At 45.1% G+C, this 17959-nt stretch overlaps 1 protein-coding gene across 1 annotated transcript in view; it reads left to right on the forward strand.

Annotated features, from left to right (window-relative positions):
- Positions 1-6133: 6133 nt before the first annotated feature.
- CCDC57 (coiled-coil domain containing 57) overlaps positions 6134-17959 on the forward strand; it is an 821470-nt gene continuing 809644 nt past the window's right edge. The window contains exon 1 of the mRNA XM_078653761.1: positions 6134-6253. The gene's annotated coding sequence lies outside the window, so the exon portion shown is untranslated. The remainder of the gene's footprint in view (positions 6254-17959) is intronic.

Genomic DNA, 17959 nt, shown 5'->3' on the forward strand with positions numbered 1-17959 from the left:
TACTGCTTCGAAGATATGGCCAGATACAGATCAGCTGCCTACTGGAGGAGATTATGGGTTACCCCAGAACTCTCCCAGTACGCCCGGGCCTTTCTCAAGGTTAGAGATGCCGATAGGGGTAACAAAATACCATGGTTGAGAGAGGTAAAAACAATATATATGGCCATGGGTCTATCCCCATTGTGGGATGACCCAATAGGGAATTCCTTTCCACCAAGAAAAACATTTAGAGACCTGTACTGGAACACACTAGAGATGAAGAGATTTGGCCGTTGTGTTGAACCAGGGGACAGGGCTATGTCTGCCCCTTCTGTCCCACCAGCGGGAAGGCATTGGGCATATATTATTCACCTGCCCTGAATATAAGGTTCCTAGGACATCTTGGTTAAAACCCATTTGTGTTCAGTTAGGTCTCAAAACAGGTTCTGAGGCCGTTAGGGTCCTCCGAACTGACAATTCCCAGACCGTGGTTATAGCGGTGGCTAAGTTCCTCCACTGGATGTGGATCATTCGGGCTCGAAAAATGAGCCTAAAATGACATTTTAGTTCCTTTTAATGCTTTTCCGTGGGATTATGTCACCTGAAACTATAGAATGTGCTTTGAATTTATAGTTTTATAAATTGTATAACAATAGAAATGGTTTTTAAAACAATATTTGTATAATGAAATGAAATTACCTGTATATTTATGATTTTAACTTGACTTAATTAATCTTTGTTTATATGTATCCAATTTATTTGTTCAATTTCTTATGAATGGCCAGCACTTGACACGGCGTATAGTGGTCGCTACTAGCTGCTAATGGAGGGTACCCTTTTTCTTTTAAATCTTAAATTTTTGCTGTAAATGTCTTTTATGATTCAAAAATCGAAATAAAGACTTATGAAAATTGAAATTGAAATTGAGTAACTTTACTCTCTTATCGGCCAGCACAATCACCTTGAACGGCTGCACAAGCTTGAAGAGCTCAGACTGGCTGATGGGATGAAAGGCTTAGAGACATCGCTCTCTGCTGCAGAGTGAATGCAGAGTGAGTGTGAGTGAAGAGTGAGTGCAGAGTGTGAGTGAGAGTGCAGTGTGAGTGCAGTGTGAGTGCAGAGTGAGTGTGAATGCAGAGTGAGTGTGAGTGCAGAGTGAGAGAGAGTGAGAGTGACAGTGAGAGAGAGAGTGTAGAGTGAGTGACTGCAGTGTGAGTGCAGAGTGAGAGTGAGTGCAGAGTGAGTGTGAGTGCAGAGTGAGAGCAGAGTGAGAGTGAGTGCAGTGTGAGTGCAGAATGAGCGCAGAGTGAGTGACTGCAGTGTGAGTGCAGAGTGAGAGTGAGTGCAGAGTGAGTGTGAGTGCAGAGTGAGAGCGAGTGCAGAGTGAATGCAGAGAGAGTGACTGCAGAGTTAGTGCAGAGTGAGTGTGAGTGCAGAGTGAGTGTGAGTGCAGAGTGAGTGAAGAGTGTACATAGTATATGAATGTGTGATTGGTAAACAGATTTGTATGGGGTTTGTATGTTTTTGAGGGCGGCAAAAATAAGATGGATTTGACCTGTCATCACTAATGAAATGTGTCTGTGTCCCCCATTACAGTCAAGATGCTGAAATATTAAAAGCGTACGTGTAAGTGACAGTATTCTAAGCAAACCAAAAACAAAACCTCGCCTTAACAGTAGGTACCAGAAACTGGAGAAAATGACGATGCCCTGTGCTCCACATTGAAAAGAATATAGCAATTTATGGTGAAAATGTTCGTAAAATTATAGAGTGTAACTCTTTAAACATGGATATGTTGTCAGAGTCACTCAATATGTCTGGAGGAGCGAAGAATCGGCCGGGGTGCTGTCAGGAGTATTTATTCAATAATAAAGCAAAAGGGAATGGCAGCTGTGGGATTCGAACCCACGCCTCCAGAGAGACTGGAGACTGGAGCCTAAATCCAGCGAGTTAGACCGCTCGGCCACGCTACCACACTTCAGAGAAAAGTAATGTTTACTTCAGGACACAGATAGGATGCTGAGGTTTGATAAACAAAGCAAAATGATTAAACCACTGTAAGCATCAGATACACAAGTTGAAGGAGAGCAATAGAAATGCCTCACTGGAGAGGAAAAGGGTGGGTGCCTAGTGTGCAATGGTTACTGAACATTATATCTGTGTTATTCACAAACTGGAACTAATGCAATGCCCACCCCTGACTAGGGGGGAGCGTCCCCAAGCACAACGTGGGGTGACCAGATGGGTCTTATTCCATGAATGAAGTTGATCAAAACACCGTCGTGTTGTTCAAAATTATCCAGTTTATTAAACGCATTCAAAGTTCATGGTTTAATCCTCAATGACTGAGTAGTCAATATATTGTTCAAATTACGTGTTTACATCATTGAAACCATTGTCATAGACCACATACTGATAGCGTGATTCTTTCATTTTGTTTGTAGAGTTATCCCCTGAAGAAGGGCGGAGCCCGAAATGCATCGGGAGTTGTCATAACTATGTTACTATGATTTGAACAATATATTGACTACTCAGTCATTGAGGATTAAACCATGAACTTTGAATGCGTTTAATAAACTGGATAATTTTGAACAACACGACGGTGTTTTGATCAACTTCATTCATGGAATAAGACCCATCTGGTCACCCCACGTTGTGCTTGGGGACGCTCCCCCCTAGTCAGGGGTGGGCATTGCATTAGTTCCTGTGGATTTCTCGCTGTCAGGCCAGGCAGCGACCTTCTCTGAGCACACTACAGAACTTTACCTGTACAATACTTCAGTATCACCATTTGGGCAGTGCGAGTTCCCCCATACACCAGTTATTCACAAACTGCACAACCCTTCTTCCAGCCAATCGAGTCTCCAAATATTTACGTAAAGTACACAACTCTTTGATAGAGGTTTTTTCAAAGCAGTTTAGAAAGATCTGCTCTAAAATTGTCCTGACTTGATAATATCTAAGCAATAGGGCCTACTGCTGGGATAATTTATTACGTCACAACTTCATAAAGAGTAGTTCATTAAAAAGTTAAGCACCAAGTTCCACACAGAGAAGCTCATATATTGTGTGCTTCTCCCCCGCCACCCTCCATGAGACAGCCGCCTGAGTCTCCCTGCCCCCATCAGGGCAGAAGAGAAGCACATTGGCATCATGGGGCGGTCATACTACCTCCACCTGGGCTCTCCATGTCACTTCTCTCCCCCCCCCCGCCGACCCTCTTAATTTCTTCTGCCTTCCACGCCAGCCTTCCCCGTTTCCTGTTGCTCTCCCCATGTCCACCCCTGTATTAAATTGCATTTGTACTACTTTGTTTCTTTTTCTTTACAGATTCAACTTGGATCAGTAAAAAAAAAAAAACATTTGCATCATTTGGTAGGCGCATTCAAGAGAAGGGCGAGCGAATGCGCTGGTAAGAAATCACCAAATGGCCATTCAGTGCAATGCTTGATTGGGCTGGTAACAGGGTCGGAGCCCCAATCGACTGTGTGCGAAGTCGGTCAGGTAGGAGATCCCTGGGGAAGGAAAGACGGGAGGTCTGCCAGTTACTTGCAAGAATCGGGAAAGGAGAACGAGGGAAACAACATTAAGTCTAAGGTTAAAAACAAGGGTTTCAGAATACCGTGGTGAAGTCAGTTTAAGGGAAGGAGTGAATCGAAGACAGGAAATCCGCTAGGATCAGCGCCGGGCCACCACATTCGTGTCTGGTGCAAACCGGTGTCTCAGGAGGAGTCTGAAGATGGGCCCCCGCCAGGAGCGGATTGGCAATGCGGGCATTCGGGCATGGGCCGAAGGGCCGGTGTCTCCGTGCCCTCTGTCGGACGGTTTTTTTCTCCCCTTTCTCAGCCGCTCAGTGAAGCTGCATTCATTTCTCTGTCTCTGTCTCCGTGCTCTCTGTGGACTAGGAAAGGGGAGGGAAAAAAAAGTCCCACAGAGGGCACGGAGACAGAGACAGAGAAATGAATGCTTCTTCACTGTGCGGCCGTACAGCGATTATCCGCTGTGGCCTCTCCTTCACCCCCTGCCCTGCAAAGCAATCACGCTGAGGGTTGCTGGGGAGGGGGTGATTGTTTGCAAAAATCAGCCTCCCTGGGGGCCAGGTGTTGCCCAGGCCTTTGAGCCATTTTCACCTCGGCCCCCCAGGGGCCCACGCAGCACATAAACTGGGGCCTTACTGCTGTTCATGGGCTCCTGAGCTGAAGGTCTGGGGAGGGCTGAGTAGGTTAGTAATAGCAGGGGCTTCCTGCTTATTAGGTGCTCCTTCGCTGGAGGGCTCGAATAATTGTGTGACAGAACAGGGCCTTGCTGTTTTTTTAGTTGCTCAGCATATAGGCCATTGTCACCTTGGCCCTGTGTCCTGTGCAAGAAGAGTATCCTCTCACTTTCATTCCTTGTCTGTGCCAAACATCTTAAGGATTTTGGGGGGCCTGGGCCAAACATATTTTTGGGCCCCTGTTCGGAACAGATTTGAATTTATAATCCAATTTCTGCTCTTTGATGCCCTCTTTCAGCTGGTCACTGGACAGAGCACTACCATACTTGTCCAAATTCTTAATGTATTTACATCTAATATTCATGGACATTGACGTGTGTTTTCAATATTACAACACAGTAGCAGCTCACTAAAATTACTGAAAATAATCTCAGTGACATCCTCCTATTTCTTATATATGATGGCCTGTTTGATCTCAAAGACATTTTTGTATGGATGTTGCATGAAACATAAACACATTTTTCTGAAAAATCTCTATGATAGGTTCTTACTCATCGTCATATTAAAAATAAATTTGAAAAAATTGTATTTAAAACAATCTGTTTAAGGAGTATGCATGGTCATTAGGGCAAGATTCTCTGCAGAACAGAGCTGGCTCTATCAGGGGGCTCCCTGAAAGGCTGGGGCCCTGGGCCAGAGCCCACATTGCCCATGCCTTAAAACGTCTCTGGTCTGTGCATAGGCATATGTGGCCTGACACCAGAGTTGCTGAGATAGGGATTCAAGTTTGAGTCCCAGCGTCGGCTCAACAACCTTTGATTCTGGGCAGATCACTTCATCGCCCAGGCCCTTAAATAAAAAAATCGGATCATGTGTACTGTAATTGGTACTCATGAATAGAACTGTGTTTTTTGTATATGGACATCACCTGCTGGTTGTGAAATACATTTATGACTAGATTGTACAGATACATTTTCCTGCATTCTGTACACCCCAGACTACCTTTTCCTCGTTTGTGAATTCTTACTTTTGTTATTACATGTTCTATTCCCAGAGATTCCAGGCTTACCCTTTCTCCTTGACTTTGTGCTAGATTTCTGATTTATGTGATGATTAGAGATTAAGACAAAACTGGTTGGGGAAGAGTATCTAACGTCATTGTGCAGGGCGTTAAGACTGCAAGTAAGTATTCAGTTATCAGAACTGCAGTGCTCCTAATCTTTACCAATGTTATTTGCTCTGTAAGCTTTAAAATGCGTAATTTACTAAATATTTCTCTACAAACTGGACCTCAAAGAGTAACCAAATGGTGTTCCATGAAAGGGCACGCCCCTTAATTGTAGGCCAAGCCCCTTGAATGTGGGCCACTTTTTTCGTAAGTGCCTGGGCCAAATTGTGATCCCAATCCGACCCTGGCCCCGCACATAAGGGAAGCTTGGGGGGGAGGGGGGGACCAACAACTGCTGCCCAGGGCCGTCATTGGTAGCGTTTTCGCGCGCTACACGTATGGCGGCCCTGGGGGACCCCCACATTGGCAGGCCACAATCAGTGATGGATGCCAGTGCCAGACGGAGACGGTACAGACCTGGCTGCCTTCTGCTCTAGGGCCGGTGGGCGGGGTCATCATGTGCCTGCGGCCTGCTCAGAGGCAGGCCCATCAATCATCGGGGCTCCAGTCAGTGCTGTGCGTCAGAGAGGTGTGTGTGATTGTGGGCGCCCGTCCAAACCACTTTCTTGCGCACACGATCGCAAAAGTAGCCCAAAAAGTAGCCCCCCCCGTAGGCATGGGCTTTTCCCGCACAACTGGGGGAAAAGTCGCCGTCATACGCCACCGCCCTCTCGTACTCGGAAGTATAAAAAAAAAAAAAAAAAAGCATGTTTACGGAAGACACATTGAAAGCGGCATCGCGACCGGAAGTGATGAGTGTTTCCATGGTGACGAAGCCTGAGCGGGACGCTTGAGCACGGTAGTCAGTTTCTTAAACATTCGCAGGCACTGCTGGACGGCTGGTGTAAAGAGAAGGTGCGAAAACAGAGGCCAAGTCTGACTACTGCGAGGAGGTAAGAATTACCGCTGAAAAAGAAAGTGACAATGATTGATATGAGGGGACAAATTCCTGATATACCACGGCACCCTCCTAGTGACTATACTGCACACGTACTATAACAAATCAGCACCTCACCTAGCTATGCTGCTTGGACAAAATCCAGATCCGTACGTTGCCATTCGTATTTGTGCCACTGCAAGCGATAGATGTTTTGCAGACCTTACACCAACCTTGTGTGCTGCTCTGAAGCGATACATTTGGGCTGTAAAAGCACAAGGGGCCATGAGCGACGTAGAGCTTTCAGAGGCTGGACTAAATAACATAACATCATGACTTTGAAAAGTTATGGGCAGATTTGTGAAATTTCTTGTCTGAGCTTCTATTAGTGGAGACATTTTATATCAGGTTAGGCATTAGTCATACATTAAAACGTGTTTCTAGTATGTCAAATGTTTTTATTGTCTTGAATTTGTTCGTTTTTATGGTCTGGCTTGGCAACACAGCTGTCACCAGACAATTATTATGCACATCATAGAGACGGGGTTTGGCTCCGCTTTCATTTGGGGAAAACAGAAGTACATATTTGGATTGAGCAGAAGTTGTGTGCTTCCACAAAAAAGTGCTTGCGCATCACGCAGCTGTGATTATTTTGTTTATTTATCCAGCTGCCTGAGCTTGAACTTTCCAGGGCACACACATGATATAACACATTTAAAGTGTCTTAGATAACTGGGTAATTAATGGTGTCATTCTTTGGCAGCAGCACAAATGGGAGAAAGGCACGCATTAACCTACATGGATGTTTAGGTCTTGTTTGACAGTACAAATGCCGTGTGACCTTTTAACCTACACCAGCATTATTCTACAGTTCTTTTCTTTAACACAAATACATATCCATTCCGATTCTATTTACTTGTAATGCTTCACGTTACCATACAACATTACATTCCTTTAAAGTCAGATCTATTGGCTTTGCCAATGCTTTTATTTTTGTTTAAATTTACCTGCCACATTTTTTCTCAAATTGTCACTGGAATGATTCTGTTACAGGTTCTGTTAAAGGTGGGTGTAATTGTTTTTTTTCTGTTCCACTGTAATCTGATGCAAAACCTCCAACGTATGCTCAACAGGGAAGATTGAGTGTGGCACCTGCCTGCCAGGAGGACCCCACAGGTAGGTCCTGCATAAATGCTTCCCTGCTGAGGAAGTTGCTTTGAAGTGCATCATGAAGGGCAAGGCAATGTATTTACCTTAATGCGATTAACTGTTAGCACTACGGTATTGCTTAATGCTGTCAGCGTAAGGGTAAATTAATTGTCCAGCCCCTCACGGTGCTTTCAAAAAGCAACCTGTATTTTGAGGTTTTGTTTCTGCCCACATAGCAGTGGACCGGGCCCAGTTCCACTCTGGAAGTTTAAGAAAAAACTTAGGTAAAGTTCCCATACTTCTCTTTATGCGCTCGATTTTCCACCAGGCATTAACAATAGCACACATTTTAAAAACGTTTATTTATTTTCTGTTTTGTTAAACATAATTTTCATGTTATACAGCTATAAAGGTTATGCAAATTTTGAAAGTGGTAGCAAATTAATTTGAATGGGGTTGCAAGTTCTTCTTTCACAACGAAAGAAGAACTTGCAACGATATTTGCCAGAAACAATCTTTATATGTAGCAACCACATACAGTAGTATCAGTGTACATGCTGTACATGAGCAACAAAACATACTCAATGCTGAAGAGCGAATAATAAACAATATGATTCTAACTCCCACAAGTTGGGTTAATATTTTTTACCAAGCTGTAGAGTAAAAGCCCTTTGAAGTATAATCTTTATTAATTGAAACACCGGTTACAAGGTAGCAATCTTCCGTGACCTTCCTTCCTCTCCAGTCATCTTCAGTGAACTGTTATAACGATCCAGAACACTTGTATATAAAGACAGGTGGAATGGAAGCAGGGTTTCCAAAGTAACCTTATGCGCATGCAATTTTTTTGCGCAACGTACGATCTAGAATAATACAGTACAACACATTTTTCCCCTATAAAATGGAAAAAGAAATACTTAACAATCAAAAGGTTTATCAAATTCACATACAAAATTGGTCATCCATTTGGGTTTAGAATGGACCCTACCACGTTCATTGGTAGACTCTAGGTTGAACCCGTTGGTGCCAGGGGATAACACCCGAAGACCTATGAGTTCACCCTTGTTCCGGACCACAGAAACTCGGAGTCTTCTAGTCACAGTCAGAGATCAAGTTTTATTGGTAGCTACCAAGTAACATGTGTCCCAGAAGTACACCACACGGGGAGTATATTCTCGGGAGACTGTTCGTTTTTACAGAACCAGCCTTCTCCTTATATACAAAAATAATAGCTTCGAGCAAGAATTCTTGAGTTTATGATATGGCTATACACATATTTCTACAATAATACAAAGAGCGAAGTCATGTAAGCAAGCCCACATTTTAGATGTCCAGTTCGTGATAGATTACCCAGTCAGGCCCGGAACTCCCATCAGATATCGATGAAACACCAATAAAGAAAGGCACCTCCTAGTCATAAAACTGGCCATAAACAAGGAACGTGGACAGGTGCATGTTTGCAGAAAGCATGGTCTGTATGTAGTGAATGGTTTGTGGAATGTTATGCATTGATGCTATCGTATTCGGCCACTGGGCGAGGAGCTGCCCAAACAGGTCTGGCTGAAGGCAGTGGAGTCAGTTGGGGCAGGTCAGGGGGAAGTCAGGGAAGGTGGACGTGTCCTTTTGGATCAAGCTCGACCTTTAATTGACTTATCATGAGGGCAAGGCACAAGATGGATGCTGCTTACAAAATGGAGTTTAAAGGGTCGGAACGGAAACTATGATTTAGGGGTGTTAGCAACCTTCGATTCCTATGCAAATGCATAGGAATGATGTCCTAATCATTATCGGTCTGTAGACACCAAATTCGTAATGGTACGTTGATATTTTGTGACACGGGTATTGGACCTCGATATCGGGATAACAACAGGGTCCAGATTTTCAGAACCACAGACCCTCCTTTTGCCCTTATGTAAGGCAATAACTCACGTTAATCTGAGTCCAAATCGGTATGGAGAAATTCGTGGAGATGCTGCTGTAGCATCATTCTGTTACTCCGTTCGTCCTTTAACACAGGCTTCCGTACACATGAAGTAGCACAGAGGCCACAGAGTGCAGGAGCGCACTGTACACACAGGCAGAACATAAACAGAAGTGCTAAGATCATCCCAATGAAGATCAGTGTTTTCCATTCCCAGGCAGTGATCAGTTCCCAGAACCACCCCAGCAAGGACCAATCCCCTTTCTCAACGTGAAGGGAACCAGATATTTCGTGTAGTTTAGAGATGGCCTGGTACACTGTCGGCGCATTATCGGGGATGAAAATGCAACAACTGGATTGGATGACTCTACACACACCACCACGATCGGCGAGTATGATATCTAGGGCAATTCGGTTCTGAAGGGTCATAAGTCGATCCGACTGAAGCTCGGTTGTCAAATTGCCAAGGGCTCCGGCCGTTTCAATCACGGCGGATTCAACTATCCTTGCTAATTGACGAATATTCCTGCTGTTCACCATAGGCCCCCAAAATGGCAGAAAACCCTTTGCAAAGTCAGCGAATTCTTGACTTGCGGTGTCGTCTTTACTCACGACACCCCTAGCTGTCCTTGTCCGATGGTAATCTGCTCTGGCCGTGTAGGTGGGGGGGGGCAGCAGAAATGAAATAAAACAGGTACCTGAGAAGTCAGGGGGCAACCATGTGTAGGCTTGGTCGTGGCAGACGAAATACGTGCCTTTGGCTGCTAGGAGTATAGGGGAGGTTCGGGAAGCGAACACATATGTCTCTGTGCAAACGCTCTTTCCTAATTGTGCTTTGGGATCCCTACCGATACCTTGTAAACATAAGTGACCTCGGTGGGGTACTATCCAAACCGGGTGGGATTTCTTCGCTGTCTGGCTCTTACTCAGGTAAACCCCATGTTTGGTCACGTTCCAACGGGTGTAGGGACTGAGTTCATCTTTGGGGATTGTCAGATATGTGTCGATATCCCTACTCATATTTCTTATCCCTGCAATTAGTGCCTTGTTACTGGAATCGCTCTTAGTGGAACGGGTCGGGTATGGTTCTAGGGCGAATAGGAACATGGTCTAGAAAGCCCACAGAGAACCATAATAACTGAATGGCAGAATGAAGTATGGGATCCCCTTATCGGTCGTGTGTGGCATGAGTCCGCATATCCAACAGTTCAATGTGTTCATTATGGATTGGTGTTGGTGTAGGAGTTGAATGAAAGAGTTATTTACAAATTCGAGACTTCGGGCAGACTCGTGTTCAGGTAGAGGGTGAAAGTAGTGTGGAGAAATAGTAGGAGGAGGTGTCTGGGTGTCATTCAAAAAGGTAACTTTAAATACGAATAGAGTATAACCAGTCAAAAACACAACTATGCTACATAACAATAAAACACATATTATCAAAAATCTTCTTCTGGACAGTATCATACACAATTGTCTTTCAAGGTTCGTAAGTTTGGCAGGTCTCTCTACCCTAGGAAACTCCATCCTCTACTTGCTGCCTGCGGTGGTAGGTTGATTCTGCCAGGGAGTGCGCTCCGTTCAGTCCAGGGTAACTCCCTCGGACCAACCAGAACCGTTGACCTAAAACTTCCCCAGTTGCACTCCCTAGACTTCAACCGCGACCCTAGCAGCGGAACCGGATGGCGGTTCGAAAATCAAAAATGAGCAAGTTCCCTGAGAGTGAGAGAGCTGAAAAATCAAAAATAGTTCGTAGGGGAAAAGAAATTCACATTAGTTTGCATTTTTATTAGTCTCTTTGTCTAGACCTTAGGTTGTACCGTCGTTTCCCAGGTACAGTGTGGTCTTCAAACAATGTCTCCGGTTCGGTAGTGTCTAACTGCATAGACGGTGGCACAAGTCCTTGCAAAATATGATCACTCTCCTTTTCGGAACCAGTCTCTTTCAAACGTGCATCGCTGAAAGGAATGAAGCGAGGTACAGATTCTGTCTCTGAGTCAGCAAGTCCTTCGTTGACCCACCGGTCGTATGGAAGGGGCAGAGGGACCCGTTTACAATGGGTCCCATGTACCCAGTTCTTTTTGCCTTCCACCTGAACAGCAGATCTCGTGGAAAGAAGTACCAGGTGCGGTCCGGTCCACCTCGGTTGTTCGTTGTTGGTGCGCTGGAAGTTCCGCACCAAAACCCACGTGCCGGGTACGATGGTGTGACCTGGATCGTCAGAGGCTGGCGGAGAGGAACTGTGAACCTGTTGGTGTAAAACACGCAATTTAGTTGTCAATTCGCACAAGTAGTCAAGCAGTACGGGGTGTTCTATTTCACTGAGTTTCTTTGGTCTTGGCACGCCCCAGACGTTGGCTGGGCGGCCAAACACTATCTCCCGGGGGCTAAGTCCTAATCTGGAATGGACAGTCATTCTGGTCGACAGGAGTGCTAGAGGCAAGGCGTCAGGCCATTTAAGACCTGTACTGGCTTGGATCTTGGCTAGTTTCAGCTTTAATGTGCCATTGTAGCATTCTACTAATCCAGCTGATTGGGGGTGATTTGCAGCGTGGAATTTTTGGTGTATGCCTAGACACTCACACACTCTCTTCATCACGCATCCTACGAATTCACTTCCGTTATCACTCCAGACAATTCTAGGCATACCAAACCTCGGGAAGAACTCTTTGACAAGGGCTTTGGCAGTTGATAAGGCGGTATTGTCCTTAAGGGGGTACGCTTCCACCCACCTTGAAAAGGCGCAAACAACAACGAGCACATATTTCAGATTGTTGCACCTCTCCATGTGGATGAAATCGAGCTGCAGAACCTCGAACGGATACGTTGGAGGCGCAAAATGACCAGCTGGAGTTGGGGTTCCCCTACCGGGATTGTACTTTAAACATACCATACAGTTTCTAACCACATTCTCTGCATATTTTGGGATATTACTATTCTGCCATACTGGGGCCAATAGTTTACATATTCCTCTCGAACTGATGTGTGCAATTCCATGAGCCATTGTTACTACTGCAAGTACATATGCGTTAGGTAATAGCCATCGCTGGTGTTCTGATAGTTCGACCCAACAACCATTCGAATCTAATCTACCTGTGCTTTCTCTCCATTCATTCACCTCGTTCTCAGTGGCCTCGGCTTGTATCGATTTCACGCTGTCAATGGTGTCCTCACACATTCCCACATCAGCAGCCCATCTAGCGGGACCCACAACATACATTCGACTCATCGTGTTCCTTGCAGTCTATTTCGCGACCTCGTCTGCAAATGCATTCCCGTGGCCAACATCATCCTGAATCTTTTTGTGTGCACTGCATTTCATGATGGCAACTTGTAGTGGCAAGGTCAGTGACTCAAGGAGTTTATCAACTAGCTGACCATGTTGTATCTTTGCACCATGTGACGTAAGGAACCCACGTTCACGCCACAATCTCCCGAAACTGTGAACCACACCAAAGGCGTATTGGCTGTCAGTGTACACATTCACTCGCTTTCCTTTCGCCAACACACATGCTCTAGTAAGCTCAATCAGCTCTGCAGCTTGTGCAGAATTGTGGGAAATGCGCGCGGTCTCTATAATGGTGTGTAATGTAGTTACGGCATATGCTGTAGTCGTATCACCATTCGGCAACTTGAAACATGAACCATCAACCCATAAAGTATCATTGCGTTCGGGAAGGGGAGTGTCCTGTAAGTCTACTCTCCCTTTTGTCTCTTCTTCTGTCCTAAAGCAGCAGTCATGTTTATCAATCTTGTCTGTGTCTGTTTCTGTCGGGATGGGAAGTAGCGTAGCGGGGTTGAGTGTATCACACCTCTTTATGTGGATGTGACTTGCTAGCAGTGTAAGTTCGTAACTGGATAGTCGAGCGCTAGTGAGATGTTGTGTCTTTGTCCTGTTTAGCAAAATGTCTACTGCATGCGGAACCATAACGATCAGAGTATTATTCGTGACTAATCCAGCAGACTGTCGAATGCAGACAGCTGCTGCGGCGGTAGCTCTCAGACAACTTGGAAGGGCTTTAGCCACAGGATCTAGAGTTGCCGAAAAATACGCGCATGGGCGCTGTTTGTCCCCAAAGTGTTGCGTTAAGACTGATAATGCACAACCTTCCTTTTCGTGGACATATAATGTAAAAGGCTTACTGTAGTTGGGGTTTCCCAACACAGGAGCCGAACATAATGCATCACGCAACTCGTGGAAACTCGTCTGACAATCTTCAGACCAGGGCATAGGATTGGGTGTGTCTTTGCAGAGTAGTGCCAGCAAGGGTTTAGCTAGTAGTGAGAAATTCGGTATCCATTGTCTACAGTACGATGTAATGCCCAAGAAGGCTCGAACCTCTCTCTGTGTCCTTGGGGCACTTAGTTCTGCAATTGCCTGTATTCTTTCTGGTGTCAGTCTCCTTCCCTCCTTCGACAAGATGTGACCTAAGTAGGTTACTTCTTGTCGGCAAAATTGTAGTTTGGAAAGAGAGACTTTGTGCTTCATGGTCACATAAGTGACGCAATAATGACAATGTGGCATGTTTGCAAATTTCTTCAGTGTCTCCAGCGATCAGCAGATCGTCTACATACTGAATCAGAGTTGACCCATCTGGCAGAACAATATTGTCCAGTTGTGTTTTCAGGGCCTGGCTGAATATTGATGGGCTTTCGCAGTAGCCTTGAGGAGCGCACTTGAAGCGGAAGCTTCGTCCTCCTAAATTGAAGCCGAAAAGGTCTCTACTCTCCTCAGCAATCGGGATGCTGAAGAAAGCGTTCTTCAGGTCAATCACCGAGAACCAAGCTGCTGAAGCTGGAACCATGGTCAATAATGCAGTAATGTCGGGGACAACTGGAAACTGTGGGATAACTACCTTATTCACTTCTCTGAGGTCAATCACAAACCTATACACAGGAGGCTGTGAAGGATCAGTACGTTTTAAGACGGGCAAAACTGGACTGTTACAAACATTTCCTGTTGTTTCCTCAATAACATCTTTATCGATCAGATCATAAATGATCGTTAACAACGCCTTTTCGCATTCGCTAGATATTTTGTATTGAGGAATACGTGGCAACCTAACGTTGGCTTTCAAAGTTATGACATATGGTGTTATCTCCAAACGACCGACATCATTAGAACCATTAGCCCAAAGTATATCAGGGAGCAATGACAATTCAGCTGGAATATTTTCCTTTGACAAATACATTTGAGAAATGACTTTTTTACCTAAAGTAAGTTGTACTCCCAAGGGGGAACAGTATAGAGTCGCATACAACCTCTTTAGTAAATCCAAACCTAACAAATTTTCACCGCAACCTGTTGTCAAAATGAGGGGTGCTTCTAATTCGCATGGGCCAACAGAAAGTGATATAGGACTAGAGATCGGGTTTCTAACAGGGGCGCCAGAGAAACCTACTGAGACATTCATTTCGCCAGACAATTGTGCGCCAGGAAGTTTCGAGTGCATAATAGAACTTTTTGTAGCACCAGTATCCAGCAGAAATGGCTCTGACACTCCTGAGGCAATTACCTCAACATAAGGTCCATTCTGATCTACTGGAACCGAAACAACTCCCTCTCTTTGTCTCTTTGTCCATGGCTGTCCTAGCAATCGTTACCCTTATTTTCGTGTTCGGTGTAATAGTCGTCAGCATAGTACTGAGCTGACCTAGACAATGCATTATTCTGTTGGTCAAAGCTGTTCATGGAATTCTGAGGCGGAAAAGAAACTGTGTTCTGGGAGAAATTTCCACGACCCCTACCTCTAGGGGCATGAGGGACACCTCTTCCCCTTACACCTGAAACACCATTCAAGTGTCGCGCAAGAGCCGGACAATTACTTTTGAAGTGACCCTCTTCCTTGCAATACGCACATTGATTCGGGCCATACGGAACACGCTGATGGGGAAACTCGTTTCCTTGCGCGTTTCTCGAATACTGCTGTTGTTGCTGATAATTGGGCTGACTAGCCGTACGAGGCGGATAGGCCTGCTGGAGAAGAACTTTAGTTTTTAAATCTTTCGTCTTTTTGTCTGCCTTATCTAGCTCGTCTTTGCGCCTATTTTCATAGTACTGGGCTGTTGCTAAAATCTGCGCTGACGTAGAGACAGCCCAAGCACTCTCTGAATCTTTTAGTTTATTACATAGTTCAGGAAGTAAGTTATGTACGAATTTGTCTACAAACAATCTTTGGCCACCCTCGGTAGCCATATCTTGACCACTATGATCGGTGAAAGTCTCCTCAAATCTCGTGAAAAAGTCAGACACATTCTCATCTTTCTTCTGCTTACACGCAGATAGCTTATCCCAGTTTACGCGTACTTCAGGCATTATTGTCTTCATGTACGCGATAATCCTACCGGGAAGTTCAGCTATTAACGGCTCAGGTTTAAAACCACCAATTTGTCTAGCATCTGTAGTTGTAATGTTTGCCCATGAGTCACCTAGTTCTTGATCATGATTCGTATGACGAATTTTACTCCATAAAGGGTGTGGAACAACGTTCCCAAACAGCATGTCTATATCCGCTAAATTCATTATACATGAGCTTGCAGTTTGCGATAACTCCTTATAATACCCAGTCGGGTTTTTACGAGGATCAGGTAGTGTCTGCTTGAGTGCTAAAACTTCGGATCTTTTCCAGGGGACATGTACCCATACACGCTGGAAATGAGGCAGAATTGGCGGTACTGCATTCGCATCGCCCTCCCTCCAAACCGGAGGAACCTCTCTCATGGGGTACTGTCTCGCTCTTTTCCTACTAGATGTACCACATTCAGATGATGACCCAGAATTACCACCCGTACTTCGATACGATAATAATATCTCAACTGCTTTTTCAACATCGGAACCTACGATCATACCTTCCCCAAATTTAAATCGTACGTTACACAATTCTCGAGTGTTGCTTTCTTGACCATTATCTTCCAAATCCTCACACAGAAAAACACACATCTGCTCAAAGACGTATCTTTGAGTTGGTTCATCCCATTGACGGAAGACGTTCATGACAGACTCTACATCATATCTCGCTGTATCCATAGCCCAATTCCGTGCTAACTTATTCAATAATTCCCTCTCCTGATAATCAGGCATTTGGCTTCGTAATTGTCTTTGTTCCGTATTAGGGGTCGTTTTAGGCGACCGAAACAGTGGTGAAGGAATGTTAGTAACAATGCTGGCCATTTTATGCCAGACAGAAGGTGAAAGTGGAGGAATAACTGGTGGCAGAACAGAGTCACGCAAAGCAGAAACAGAAGCATTCGTAGAACGAGTATCAGAAGTAATAGAAGGTGCGCTAGGCGAAGTTGTAGGAGAAACAGGAGGACAAGTAGATGTGATCGGTGAGCCTTGAGGAGGCTGCACCAGAGAAATAGAAGCCAGCTGAAGAGCGGCTGGTGAGTGTTGTAAAGGAGCCGGCATAACAGCTACCAGAGGTGCAACTAAAGGTTGCGGAGGTGCTGTGGCATTTTGTGCATAGGGTGGTGGCGAACTTAGCAAATGCGCCATTAATGGATCTTTTTCGCGCTCCTTTACTGTCTCTTGCTGAAGAGATGGTAAAACAGGATAGCATTTATCTATTGCCATTTTACGTTGTCTGTGCAACTGCTCACTCATTTGATCTTCTTCGTTGTCTTTAAATTTTATCGCGGCTTGCATTACCGAAATACCTCTTTCTCTCTTATTTTTCTTTTCTAATTTAATTTCCTTTTGTTTGGCCTCTTTACGCCATAAACGGAAAGAGTCAAACATCGCCGGCCGGGCTTTCTTCGTGAACAATTTGACCTCTAAATTATCTAAAATTTCTGAGTCAAAACTACCATATTGGGGCCATTTTAAAACACCATCCTTGCGGGTGTATTTTATCCATACTTCATTATATGCGATAGGACCTACGCCATGTTTTACATAGAGCTCATACGTTGGAGTTCCAATTGGAGGAACCGGACAAGAATCCTCTAATCGGGAGTCCTTACTACAACCAAGACAAAACAAGTTTCCAAGTCTGCTAAAACCAGGCATCCTCGCTCACTAGTCTAGCTTCAAACTTCAAAGGATTATCTGTTACGATATTTCTTGTGAAAACACGAGTCCTTCGGCTTTGGGGCTTGCAAGTACCAAATCAAAGCGTATCTTAAGGATACCAAAAACTAAGGACAAACTAAGGACTGGGAGACGCTTCACTTATACTTAACTGAAGTATTTGAAGATCTGTGACATCGCTAGAAGACTCGTCTATTGTTTCGCTCTACCAAGGATCACTGGGTCCAAAACAAGGCGATAGTCAGGGCTGCAGTCCTTCGTAGCCGTCGGGACGCGGGGAACCTCGCAGCAAAGACCTTCGGAACCACGTCGACATACAGGGGTCGCTGAAGTGGCTGGCCGTCCTCCGGAATTTTCACACGAAGCTCCTCACGAACATCTGGCTTGGACCGTCGCCGCTTGATATCGCCCCGAGTTGGGCGCCAACTGAGGTAACGGGTTTTTAGGAACCCGTTGGTGCCAGGGGATAACACCCGAAGACCTCGGAGTTCACCCTTGTTCCGGACCACAGAAACTCGGAGTCTTCTAGTCACAGTCAGAGATCAAGTTTTATTGGTAGCTACCAAGTAACACGTGTCCCAGAAGTACACCACACGGGGAGTATATTCTCGGGAGACTGTTCGTTTTTA

This window comes from Lissotriton helveticus, chromosome 7 (assembly GCF_964261635.1).
Source record: "Lissotriton helveticus chromosome 7, aLisHel1.1, whole genome shotgun sequence".
In the NCBI taxonomy this organism is placed as follows: Eukaryota; Metazoa; Chordata; class Amphibia; order Caudata; family Salamandridae; genus Lissotriton; species Lissotriton helveticus.